The sequence below is a fragment of the Heloderma suspectum genome, chromosome 4 (assembly GCF_057233095.1).
Source record: "Heloderma suspectum isolate Gila_16-S chromosome 4, 16-S_ref, whole genome shotgun sequence".
NCBI classification, from domain to species: domain Eukaryota; kingdom Metazoa; phylum Chordata; class Lepidosauria; order Squamata; family Helodermatidae; genus Heloderma; species Heloderma suspectum.
The window spans coordinates 107,105,946-107,118,306 of record NC_139461.1 but is presented as its reverse complement, the minus strand read 5'-3'; the positions used below and the strand labels follow the sequence as shown (position 1 = coordinate 107,118,306).

Sequence of the window (12,361 nt, the reverse complement as noted above, 5' to 3'; positions counted from 1 at the left end):
GCCCATAGGCACCAACAAAACTTGTTTTGTCCACCCCCACACCCGTTTTTTAAATATATGCACATGGATTTGTATATATCCATAGCAAGGAAGACATGAAATGCATACAACTTTCTAGATACACTTCGACAAAAGCAGACCAAATATCCAAATATGTATCCATTTGAAGGTGACATCTATATGCCCCCCATTAGGCATTTTGTGGTGGTTCCCACAGCAGTTTCTCAAATTCCCAAATGTGACCATGGGTCCAAAAAGTTGGGGAGCTCCCTGTTAGCAGTTTGTTTCTAACTTAGTTACAGATTTTGCTTTGGTTCTTCCCATCCAGTTCTGTTGCTTTCTATGAAATAGGGGAGGGGGAAAAACAGCAATGGGAGAGAACACAGCTAGACCTTGCAAAGCACGACTTGTAGAGGATGGTGTCAATTTGCTTTTCAGAGGCAGGTACAATAAATTACTTTGCATCAGAATTAAAATTTTCTACACTGACAAGTTTCCTCCTCCACAGACTACTGCTGGGTTCTGAGACAGTGATAAAGAGCTAGTAGTCATGAAGTGTTGATAGCACTTCACTTATTTAGCTGCTTTTATGAAGTATATGGCATGTTACAGAGACAGGTTATTTGTGGGAAAATCGCATTATAATGTGCTATAATTATAAGGAATTTGCTTTCCACTTTGATTAGTTTCGACTTTGACTAATTGAAAAGAGAGAAGCATTGTGGGCAAAAATAAAGTCCTGAAGGGTACTTCTCATATTAATTTTTCTAGTGTTGAGATTAATCTGAATTTCAGGAGTCCCAACTCAATTTGCTTTCATTTCAGTACAGCTGTCTTGGAAATTGTTTCTGTCTTACACTTTTAGAGTTGAGAGTTTGTCTTTGAAAAGTTGTGTCAAAGAGCCTTGCAGCTCCTCTTAAAATTCCCCCAATTTAAGAAGTGGCTTAGGGTTTGGGGTGAAATCTTTGCAAAGAGGAATTGGTGCCAAGGCATGTGTGTTATTTCCCTACTCCCTTCCAATTTTCTTTTTATTAAGTAAAAAGTACAAAACTACAACATGACTCATGAGCTGGACTTCTAGCTGGACTTGGTGTTTGGCTAGAACAATCCTGGAGAAGGTGTGAGTGAGGGAGTAGAATAGATCATCAGAATGCATAACCAGCATGACAGATTTAATGTGCAGGAATAGCATGCACTACAGTCCTTCCTGGACTTTACCACTTGAGATTACATATCAGATTATATGTTTCAGGCTCCTCTCTCTCCAAAAAAAAAAGTTTTCCACGTATGAAAAGCTGCTTGACTTTCTCCCTGACTTACTAGCATTTCATGTGAGGCAGATATTTTTACTACAGGGGAGCACTGAAATAAGCAATTATCCACTTGCAGATATGTAGCAGTCCAGGAAAGATTAGTATGCACAATTTCTGCACCTTTGTACTGCCCTGGGAGGGTGAAGGGAGAAGTGTGAGAGAGACAACTAAGGGGTGACAGATAATTGGGGAGAATCTATTTCTGTGTGAGAAGCTGCTGGTTTCTTTGTGGGGAGAGAGAGAGTGAGTGAGTGTCTGTGTGTGTATGGAGTTGGAGGTAAGATACCATCTGGCATCGTAGGAAAATATTTAAAGAGTCCCAGGCCAGACCTTCTTGTCCTTAGCTGGGTAAAGCTAAACTGATTTCAAACATTTACCCCATTTTTTGGTCATAATAGAACTTAATTCCTAAGACCACAGCCCTCATGCTTCTTGGTTTAAATTACCCAGTAAATGGTTTGAAGATAACTGCCTAAGTTGAGTCTGGGATTACTAAAAAACACACACTAGTAAATCCTGCTGAACATTGGGTATTTATTATTGTCAGGGCAGGTTTGTTTGCATACCAGCCCAGCATGTAGACCTAGCAGTGGTATAGCGGGGAAAGTGAGCAGCTTTCATGTGGTTGGAATTTGATACCCACTCCAAAATTCACAACAAGATCTAAAACTGGCTTGACCTACTGAGAAAGAGGTTACAGGTCCAAGACTGTGAGCTTCTCCCAACCATCTAAATAAATCTGATGCAAGGTTGTTGAGTCCTGTTAATAGGCCTAAATAACCCTAATCATCCCTGGGATCATTAAGCAAGTCCATAGGCAATTTATTCTGAGTGAACTGTACTCTACTTTGCATTTACACATATTTATTCATGGATTATAAAATAAATTTTATCTTGTGGTAAAATAAATCTTAGGGGGGGGAAGAAAAGAGATGGCTTCATTTATGAACCACATTTGTTGCTTTTAGTAGATGAAATAACAGGGATTTGATGTACTCTGTTGTTAATATGAATATGCTAATAGTAAGCACAGACCGCTATTATCGATCAGTGATGTAATTGTCCTACAGATAGAGGGGAATGCTGTAATCCTTCTCAAGTTACTGCAGACATTGACCTTGAGCGAGATCAGATGACTGAACATCGTGGCTAGGAACAAAACATTCTTCATAAAAGCAAAAGTGTCCATATAGCAATAACAGTTAATAGAAGAGTGAATTTCGGGCAATTCAGTAATCATTCAAAAGATGCAGCACTTTCTCTCATGAGTAAGATAGCACTTGGAATATTGGGGAGATCTGGTATTTTAGCTTGTTTGTTTTACTTCAACATCCTGTAATGTCACACATACAAAATCACATCCTTTATTTTGAAATAATTCAGAAATCTTACCATTTCTAGTTTCATATTAAGAATATCGCAATCTCATCAACATGAACTTTTCCATCCATAAACATGGAAAGATAGAACTGTGGAAGGTGGGGTGGAGTCAGCCCTTCTAGGTTGCGATACTAAACATGCTTACTTGGAAATAAATTCCATGGAAAATTACTGCGATTTCCTTTCAAGTAAAGGTAGGGTGAAGGTACAAGTTTTATAACTTGTGTACATATCTTAATCTAATTTTGAGCTTTGAGAAGCTGGAAAATTGCCCTGCACACACTCACCAACAGAATGTGATCCTTACATGCTTTAAAAACCTTTCTGTTAGCACAGTAGGACAGTTAAATAATGTCAAGAGGTAACTAATTCATATTAAGGTAGACTACACATATATCAACATAAATAGGTATTTTACTAGTAGAACAGGAATAACACTGATACTGGCTTTTCTATATTCGCTTGTAAAGGAGTGAATCATTGAGCTCAATCTAATGCACTGTAAAAAGTGTATCACTGATAGTGTACCAGTAGTGATGCCCTGAGGCATTCATTTTGGAAGACACAGTCCTTTACAAGAGTGCATGTAGTATAATGGTTTATAACTATGTGTTTATAACTCTGTGGTTTATAACTCTGGTTTAAAAGATTAAACATCAAATAAAATACATCACTGCATTTGACCTGGGTTTTGGTAATGGAAATGCTCTCCAGTGCATCTCAGTATAACTATTCTAGAGAGATAAGAAACAAAGATAACTGCATTGGTCTGTAAGTGTGTGTGTGGGGTGGGGGGAGGATGGGGAGGAGTGGGGGAACAGAATCCACAGTTGGGGAATACCTATATTAGCACCAACCAAAATGCCACAATAGAGTGTCCAAGCTTTCCAATTCTCCAGAACTCTTCATCAGGCTAGGTGGTACAAAAGGTAGGTGATGGTAAAAGAAACAGAAACATCCAAATATGTGGCCATGAGGTCTATAGTTTAAACTGCAATTTGTACAAAATGACAACCAATTGGTTTAAAAACTGATGGATTGTCATACACAAGCGGGAGTGCACCCTCCCTCTTCTGCTTTTACTCAGCAGCCCATGATCAGCTCAGCAACCCACAGTTAGCTCCTGCTGAGTGAGACATCTGAACCCAGACTGCTGGGCTGCTTGGGGGTTAAATAACCCAGCAGATAACCCATGGTTTGTTGTTGCAGGCAGTGCACCCACTCTCTCCCAGTCATCTCCAACAACCCATTGGGTTTTAATCATATGCGTTGCTGTAACGCATATCTCAAGATGAAGATCGTAGAATGAATATATTAGTTACTGGTAGATGTTGCAGGAATCAGATTACACCTAGCAAAGAAGCACTAGCTGAAAACATAAAGTCTGGGTGGAACTCAGATGCCTTGGGTGAAACACACAGTTCCTAGGTGGGCAGAGAGCAGATGGAAAGATGAACATGACAGTCTTTATATTAGTAAACCCAGAGATACATTTTAGGTGGTGCACTAGGTAAAAAAGTAAATTCACGGCAAATAGTGTAGTATTACCTAGTGGAAAAGGCAAAAAATTGAGTGTCTCTTCTGCTATAATTTCTGCAAAGGTGGTTGTGAATACATGTTCACTGCTTTTAATGATTAATCTAATCCAGTCATGATTAGAAATGTACAATTTCCAGAAATCTTTAACCCATAGATGGGTGGGTGGGGAACTGAAATATATGCAATATATTGTATATATTTTTAACTGTTCTTTACAGATCTAAAGTCACTTTGCAACTTGGAACACAAAATGCATTAAATATAATTTGTTTTGCTTATAACATTATCATTAAAATTAAAACATTTAAAAGTAAACTCAGTAAATTTGTAATTATCTGAATAAACTTTTAAATTTAGTATACGAAACATGATAATTTTATGAGCAAGTCAAGTTGTACATAATACATTTTAAGTTTCTATTTTATGTCTGAGCAGAGGAACTTCAGCAAGTAGCCCCTGAAACATCCAACTCATCCTAGAAGCCAGAAGAATCAGGAAGAGCTTTTAAGCCTTAGAAGACTGGTGTGCATTATCTTTTCCTGTTTGTGAAGAATTGGTTGGGGTGGAGTTTAGGGAAATCTGGTCTGAAGGAAAAGTTAGTTAGCTGGGGAAGACTCTCTTACCTTTTAGGAATGGTAGCCAAATACATTTAATTTAAGTACCTTTAAGAAATCTCAAACTATGATTACCTTTTGTAAATAGCTTCCCTCCCTTAATATTTTTTTTTTAAAAAAAATTGTTCATTTTGAAAGGATGTCTCTAGTGGTGGTGTCAATCCCGTGCCTACACCATAGCAACCAGGCTATTGAGTTTCTTTTAGGTATAAAGCATGGGTGGGCAACACACAGGCTGCATGTGGCCACCCTGGCATTTTCTGTGGTTCCTACTTCCCCTTCCCCTACTTCCCCCACCGCCACATCAATGCAATTTGGTGATGGGGGGAAAAAGTGCCTCCCTTTAAAAGCACACATTTCGAGTTTTCTACTGAAATTTGGCAGTGTGGCAGCAGCAAAAAGGAGCAAAAGCAAAATAACCTCTTTTTCAAGTCATTGCCATGCCATTGAATTTTGATTCTGCTTTTAAAAAGAAACTTTTTTCACCCCACTGCCATGCCACTAAATTTCAATGGCATATTGGTGAAGCATTGGGAGCTGGGGAGCAGCTCCCAGTGGACTTTGGAGTGGGCGGTGCAGCCCTCCGAATCCTGGAAGTTGTTCACCATTAGTATAGGGGCTTTATTTTGGTGGCAGTGGTTAAAGGTTTTATAACTGAGGAACTTTATTAAAAACTCTGGCATAGACCCAAGCCTCAACATTCTTTTGAAAAAAAAAATATGTAGCAAAAAATACATTGTTTTGCTGCATGTGGTGACAGTGGCAGGATAACCTACAGTGTTTTTCTTATATGTGGGTTTTAGAACATCATTCATTACTGCTGCAGCATCTAACCAGAACAAGTCCAGAAACACAAGGCTATAGACTAAAACCTGAACTGTCAAGAATGCACATTTTCTTGATATATGATATCTGTAGTCTTATGTCATGTAGTTTTTAGAAGTCATTTTGGGGGAGTAAAGGCTGGGTAGCAATATATGCAAACCTTGTCGTAAATATTTTATTCATCGTTGTATAAGAAAATATTTCATGATTCACAATTTTTTATTTGGGGGTAGGGGTGGGAAGTCCTTGAAAAAAAATGGTAAAGAACCATTCCCCCCACCCCCACCCCCGTTTTTTCCCCCAGAAGTTCACATCAGTATGCTTTCTGAGTTCCGGGAGTTTTATTTACTGTTTTATCTGCTGTCTGCGGCATTTACTATTTATGCTGTATTTTTTGAAGTTTGTTATAATATAGCACAATATTAAATTGTGAGCCACCTTGAAAATTCATAAGGCTTGTAAAGCAGGATATAAATTACTCAGATAAATAAGGTATAATTATATGAAACCATAGTGATTCTATAAGTAAATACTTAATACGATGGAGTTTTGCTTTGTTATTTAAAAGCTGAAAAAAGACTGAAGAATATTCATTATCCTCCTTCTGCAGGTCAGGAGAGCAGATGTTGTACAGATATATTTGAAAACAAAGTAGAAAATTCCAAAGAAGGTTGTTCAGGCTGACATGGTGAGTAAATGGCTTTCTCTCTCTCTTAATGATGAGCATTCAGGCCTTACAGGGAAGCCTACATATGTTCTAGCTGTGATAAACAGAGATCAGAAGGTGCAAAATAACTGTTTAAAAGAGTCCAAAATCCACAGTAGATCAATATCTTTATTAGGACCAACCAAATTTCCACAAAAAATGTGCAAGCTTTCAAATTCTCGAGAACTTTTTGTCAGGCTAGGTGGTAGTGCAAAGTGCAGGGCATAAGTGAAGAAACAGCAAATCCAAAAATTTGGCCAGATGTTGTAGCCATGAAATCTGCAGTTCAGACTGACCCAATCTCAAGATGGAGATTTGCAGTCTGAATGAATTAGTCAGTGGTAGGTGATGCTGATATATTACACCTAGCGATGCATTTTGGGATGGAGAAGCAATAGCTAATCTCCATTTCTGAGAACACAGAAGTCGGCTGTAACTCTGATCTTTCTCTTGCCTTGAGCAAAACGCACGGGTTCCTGAGTTGGCACAGAACAGAAGTGCAGAGAAACAAAACAGTCCTTATATTAGCAAAGCTGGAGATTACATGTACCACCTAATATTAATTTTTTAGAACATTTTAGAAAAAATATTATCATGGACCAGCATGACTATCTTTGTTTTTGTGTGTGTGTTGTAAGGACATTTAGCCTAATTCAAATAAGAGTTTGGAAAACTTTTTCTCCTGTTTTGGATTTCCAGATTTCCTAATTTGGAAAACTTTGGGTAGTATCCAATAGGGGCCTGTGTGTGCACGGTCAGCCCCCCAGCTCCAACCTGTGTGTGCCTAGCTCTGCAAGCCTAGGAACGCAGATAACCCCAATATAGCACTTTGCCCTGACGTGAACGAAATGCTATTTTCTGGAAGGGGTGCGACTGACGTTTTGTTCACATCGAGACTTGTCCCAAAAGTGCTATATTGTGGCTGTGTGTGGACCTGGGCCAGTGGAGCTGGGTGCATGGTGGACTGGGGCCCGGTGTGGTTGGCTGCGCATGCATGGTGCCTATTGAATACTACCCTTTGTCTCCTATTTTGGATTAAAAGGAAGTTTTGGAGGAAGTATTCAATAATATATAAACTTAACTATACAGGGAGCAGGCAGATTTCTCTACTTTCAAAAGTTCTTTTATCCATCAGTGGAATGGTTTTGGAATGGCTTCAGTGAATTTGAAGAGCTGCATAGATTTTACATGAATGTTTTCCGAAAAAAAAGTTTCTTCAGTTACTTCAAATAGCCTGTACTAGGAGAAAATCTGCATTTTGTACGCAGCGCTGATTTTTTAAAAGTTCTTTCTCTCATTTTTCTTTTACTTTCTCTCCATGCTATTTCTAAAGAAATAAAGAAAAAATAGCATTTTAACGTGACCCCCCCCCCATGTCATGTCATGTCATGTCATGAGCAGGTTGACGTGCAGATCTAGAACAAATGTCACAACCTATCAGTTTATTTCTTTGAGATCAATTAGCAATCATGTTCTTTTATGTGAATTTGGATAGTTCCATTCATTTGAAACAAAAAAGTAATAATCATAGCCATGGCATTTTAGAAAAGGCTGCCATGCTGGAACAAATCTCAACATCTACCATGTTTCTGTCATGCTGATTTGTATGGTAACTCTTGTGTCTGATTTATTTCGGTGGGATTATAGTGCATATTACATTTGCGCCCATGGTGGTGTGAAGTACCACATGAACCAGCAAAATGCAAATCATGTACGCCTTGCAGTGATTTGCATGAGTGCAACAGTATGTTTTGTGGACACAGAAATTGCTCTAAAGTATTCTGTAAAATACTTGCTAGTTCACATGTGATCATGTACCCTGGAAATAGGAAAATGTTGAAAATGACTGTGGGAGTCAGTCCTAACATGTAATTACATTGATTTTAGAACCAGGAGGAGTAGGGACTTCATTTATCTTAACAATTGTACTTGCACTCAAATAGTTGAAACCTTGGAAACGAATGGCTTATCTAGACTGATGTTTACTGCCTTGGAGAATAGTTGTGTGGTTCATAGGGCATGATCTGCATTTAAGTTTTCACCTGCTCATTTAACTATATGTGTACATACTATAAAGCGAGTTTATATTTAACTATAAAGGGAGCAGGCAGAGATCTCTACTTTCAAAAGTTCATAAAACCTGAACTTTTATGTTTATGCAGCAGTTGATTATCCTATGCCTAAAAGGGAATCCCCCCCCCCTTCATGGATCACTGCCTTGTTGTGGCGAAAGGGCTTGCGTAACTCAGTGAAGCCATAAGCTATGCCGTGCAGGGCCACCCAAGACGGACAGGACATGGCAGAGAGTTCTGAGAAAATGTGGTCCACTGGAGAAGGAAATGGCAACCCACTCCAGTATTCTTGCCAAGAAAACCCCATGGAACGTATCACAAGGCTAAAAGATATGACGCCGGAAGATGAGCCCCTCAGGTCGGAAGGTGTCCAATATACTACTGGGGAAGAGCAGAGGGTATTTCCACGTAGCGCCAGAAAGAGTGAAGCGGCTGGGCCAAACCCGAAAGGACACTCAGCTGTGGATGTGTCTGGTGGTGAAAGGAAAATCCGATGCTGTAAAGAACAATATTGTTTAGGAACCTGGAATGTCAGATCAGTGAATCAAGGTAAGCTGGAGGTGGTCAAACATGAGTTGGCAAGATTGAACATCGACATCTTGGGAATCAGTGAACTAAAATGGACAGGCATGGGCGAATTTAATTCAAGTGACCATCCTATCTACTATTGTGAGCAAGAATCCCTTAGAAGAAATGGAGTAGCACTCATAGTCAACAAAAGGGTGGGGAAAGCAGTACTGGGGTACAATCTCAAAAATGATAGAATGATCTCAGTACGAATCCAAGGCAAACCATTCAACATCACAGTAATTCAAGTCTATGCCCCAACCACTGAGGCCGAAGAAGCTGAGGTTGATCGGTTCTGTGAAGACCTACAACACCTTCTAGAACTAACACCAAAAAAAGATGTCCTCTTCATCATAGGGGATTGGAATGCTAAAGTAGGAAGTCAAGAAATCACCGGGATAACAGGCAGGCATGGCCTTGGTGTACAAAATGAAGCAGGACAAAAGCTAATAGAGTTTTGCCAAGAGAACATGCTGATCATAGCAAACACTCTTTTCCAACAGCACAAGAGATGATTCTACACATGGACATCACCAGATGGTGAATATCGAAATCAGATTGATTATGTCCTTTGCAGCCAAAGATGGAGAAGCTCTATACAGTCAGTCAAAACAAGACCTGGAGCTGACTGTGGCTCAGATCATGAGCTTCTTGTTGCAAAATTTCAGCTTAAATTGAAGAACGTAGGGAAAACCACTAAACCATTCAGGTATGACCTAAATCATATCCCTGATGAATATACAGTGGAGGTGAGGAATAGATTTCAGGGATAAGACCTGATAGACAGAGTGCCTGAGGAACTATGGACGGAGGCCCGTAACATTGTTCAGGAGGCAGCAACTCAATCCATCCCAAAGAAAAAGAAATGCCAGAAAGCCAAGTGGCTGTCTGATGAGGCTTTACAAGTAGCTGAGGAAAGAAGGGAAGCGAAAAGCAAGGGAGAAAGGGGAAGATATATCCAACTGAACGCAGAGTTCCAGAGAATAGCTAGGAGAGACAAGAAGGCCTTCTTAAATGAACAATGCAAAGAAATCGAGGAAAACAACAGAATGGGAAAGACTAGAGATCTCTTCAAGAAAATCGGAGATCTCAAGGGAACGTTTTGTGCAAAGACGGGCATGATAAAGGACAAAGAAGGCAGGGACCTAACAGATGCAAATGAGATTAAGAAGAAGTGGCAAGAATACACAGAAGAACTATACAGGAAAGATCTGAATGTCCCTGATAGCCATGATAGTGCGGTCACTGAACTTGAGCCAGAGACTGAAGTCAAGTGGGCCTTAGGAAGCATTAGTAACAACAAAGCTAGTGGAGATGACAGTATTCCAGCTGAGCTATTTAAAATCCTAAAAGATGATGCTGTTAAAGTGCTGCATTCAATATGCCAACAAATTTGGAACACTCAACAATGGCCGCAAGACTGGAAAAGGTCAGTTTACATTCCAATTAAAGAAGGGCAACGCCAAAGAGTGTTCAAACTACCGCACAATTGCACTCATTTCACATGCCAGCAAGGTGATGCTCAAAATCCTACAAGCTAGGCTTCAGCAGTATGCGAACCGAGAACTACTGGAAGTACAAGCTGGGTTTCGAAGAGGCAGAGGAACTAGAGATCAAATCGCCAACTTTCGCTGGATCATGGAGAAAGCAAGAGAATTCCAGAAAAACGTCTATTTCTGCTTCATTGACTACGCTAAAGCCTTTGATTGTGTGGATCACAACAAACTGTGGCAAATTCTTAAAGTGATGGGAGTACCAGACCACCTTACCTGTCTCCTGAGAAACCTGTACGAGGGTCAAGAAGCAACAGTAAGAACCAGACATGGAACAACCGATTGGTTCAAAATTGGGAAAGGAGTACGACAAGGCTGCATATTGTCACCCTGCTTATTTAACTTATATGCAGAGTACATCATGAGAAACGCCGGGCTGGATGAATCAGAGGTCGGAATTCAGATTGCTGGGAGAATTATCAACAACCTCCGATATGCAGACGATACCACCCTAATGGCAGAAAGCGAAGAGGATGTAAAGAGCCTCTTGTTGAGGGTGAAAGAGAAGAGTGCAAAAGCTGGTTTGAAACTCAACATTAAAAAAACGAAGATCATGGCATCTGGCCCCATCACTTCCTGGCATATAGAAGGGGAAGAAATGGAAGCAGTGACAGATTTTACTTTCTTGGGCTCCAAGATCACCGCAGACGGTGACTGTAGCCATGAAATTAGAAGATGCTTGCTCCTTGGGAGGAAAGCTATGGCAACCCTAGACAGCATAGTAAGAAGCAGAGACATCACCTTGCCGACAAAGGTCCGTCTAATCAAAGCTATGGTTTTCCCAGTAGTAATGTATGGCTGTGAGAGCTGGACTACAAGGAAGGCTGAGCGCCGAAGAATTGATGCTTTCGAAGTGTGGTGCTGGAGAAGACTCTTATGAGTCCCCTGGACTGCAAGGAGGTCAAATCAGTCAATCCTAAAGGAAATCAACCCTGAGTGCTCATTGGAAGGACAGATACTGAAGCTGAAGCTCAAATATTTTGGCCACCTAATGTGAAGAGAAAACTCTCTGGAAAAGACCCTGATGCTGGGAAAGATTGAAGGCAAAAGGAGAAGGGGACGGCAGAGGATGAGATGGCTAGATAGCATCACCGATGCAATGAATATAAACTTGAGCACACTCCGGGAGAGAGCGCAGGACAGGAAGGCCTGGCGTGCTATGGTCCATGGGGTCACGAAGAGTCGGACACGACTGAACGACTGAACAACAACAAAAAGGGAATCCCAGTTCTTAGTAATATGCCTGTGTGATACCAGAGATCACTGGGTTGATGACATCATGTTCATCCCTCCACTCTCTTAGACTATCCATATATATATATATATATATATAATCATGGGTGTCTGTGAAAAAACAGTGTATTCTGAGGTAAAAGTTATTAAAATATGCAAAATTTATAAATAAGTGTGTAAAATGTATAAAAATAAATAAATAAGTATAAATAAAATAATATAACTTTATAAGCCAGGTGTGGGGAACCTTTATCAACCAAAGAGCTAACTTTGAATCTGGAAAAGGGCTTGGAGGCCACATTACATCTGTGGATGGGGCCAAAGGCATAGTGGACAGTGCCAAAATGTGTTCTCGATATTACGGAGTCAGACTGAATCAGTCAGCAGCACTTTCAAATAGCATCCCAACTACCAAGCCTCTGCAGGACAAGCCACAGAAGTGAGCAGGACTGAATCACTCAGCAGTTTCCTCCCCAGGCCCTGCCCACTCTTCCTGGCTGGAAAAGCTCTTATCTCCAATCAGGTGCTGATTCAGCATAAGAGCTTTTCCAGCCCAGAG

The 12,361-nt window shown here is 40.2% G+C and overlaps 1 protein-coding gene across 38 annotated transcripts in view; it reads left to right on the top strand.

The window, feature by feature from the left end:
* ATXN1 (ataxin 1) overlaps nt 1–12,361 on the top strand; it is a 314,572-nt gene that overhangs the window by 162,799 nt on the left and 139,412 nt on the right. For 35 of the 38 annotated variants that reach the window (XR_014790211.1, XM_084850246.1, XM_084850249.1 and 32 more), the window contains one exon: nt 6,282–6,359. The gene's annotated coding sequence lies outside the window, so the exon portion shown is untranslated. Of the gene's footprint in view, nt 1–4,667; nt 4,755–6,281; nt 6,360–12,361 lie in introns of all 38 variants that reach the window. The other 3 variants (XM_084850221.1, XM_084850239.1, XM_084850235.1) reach the window with 1 other exon arrangement.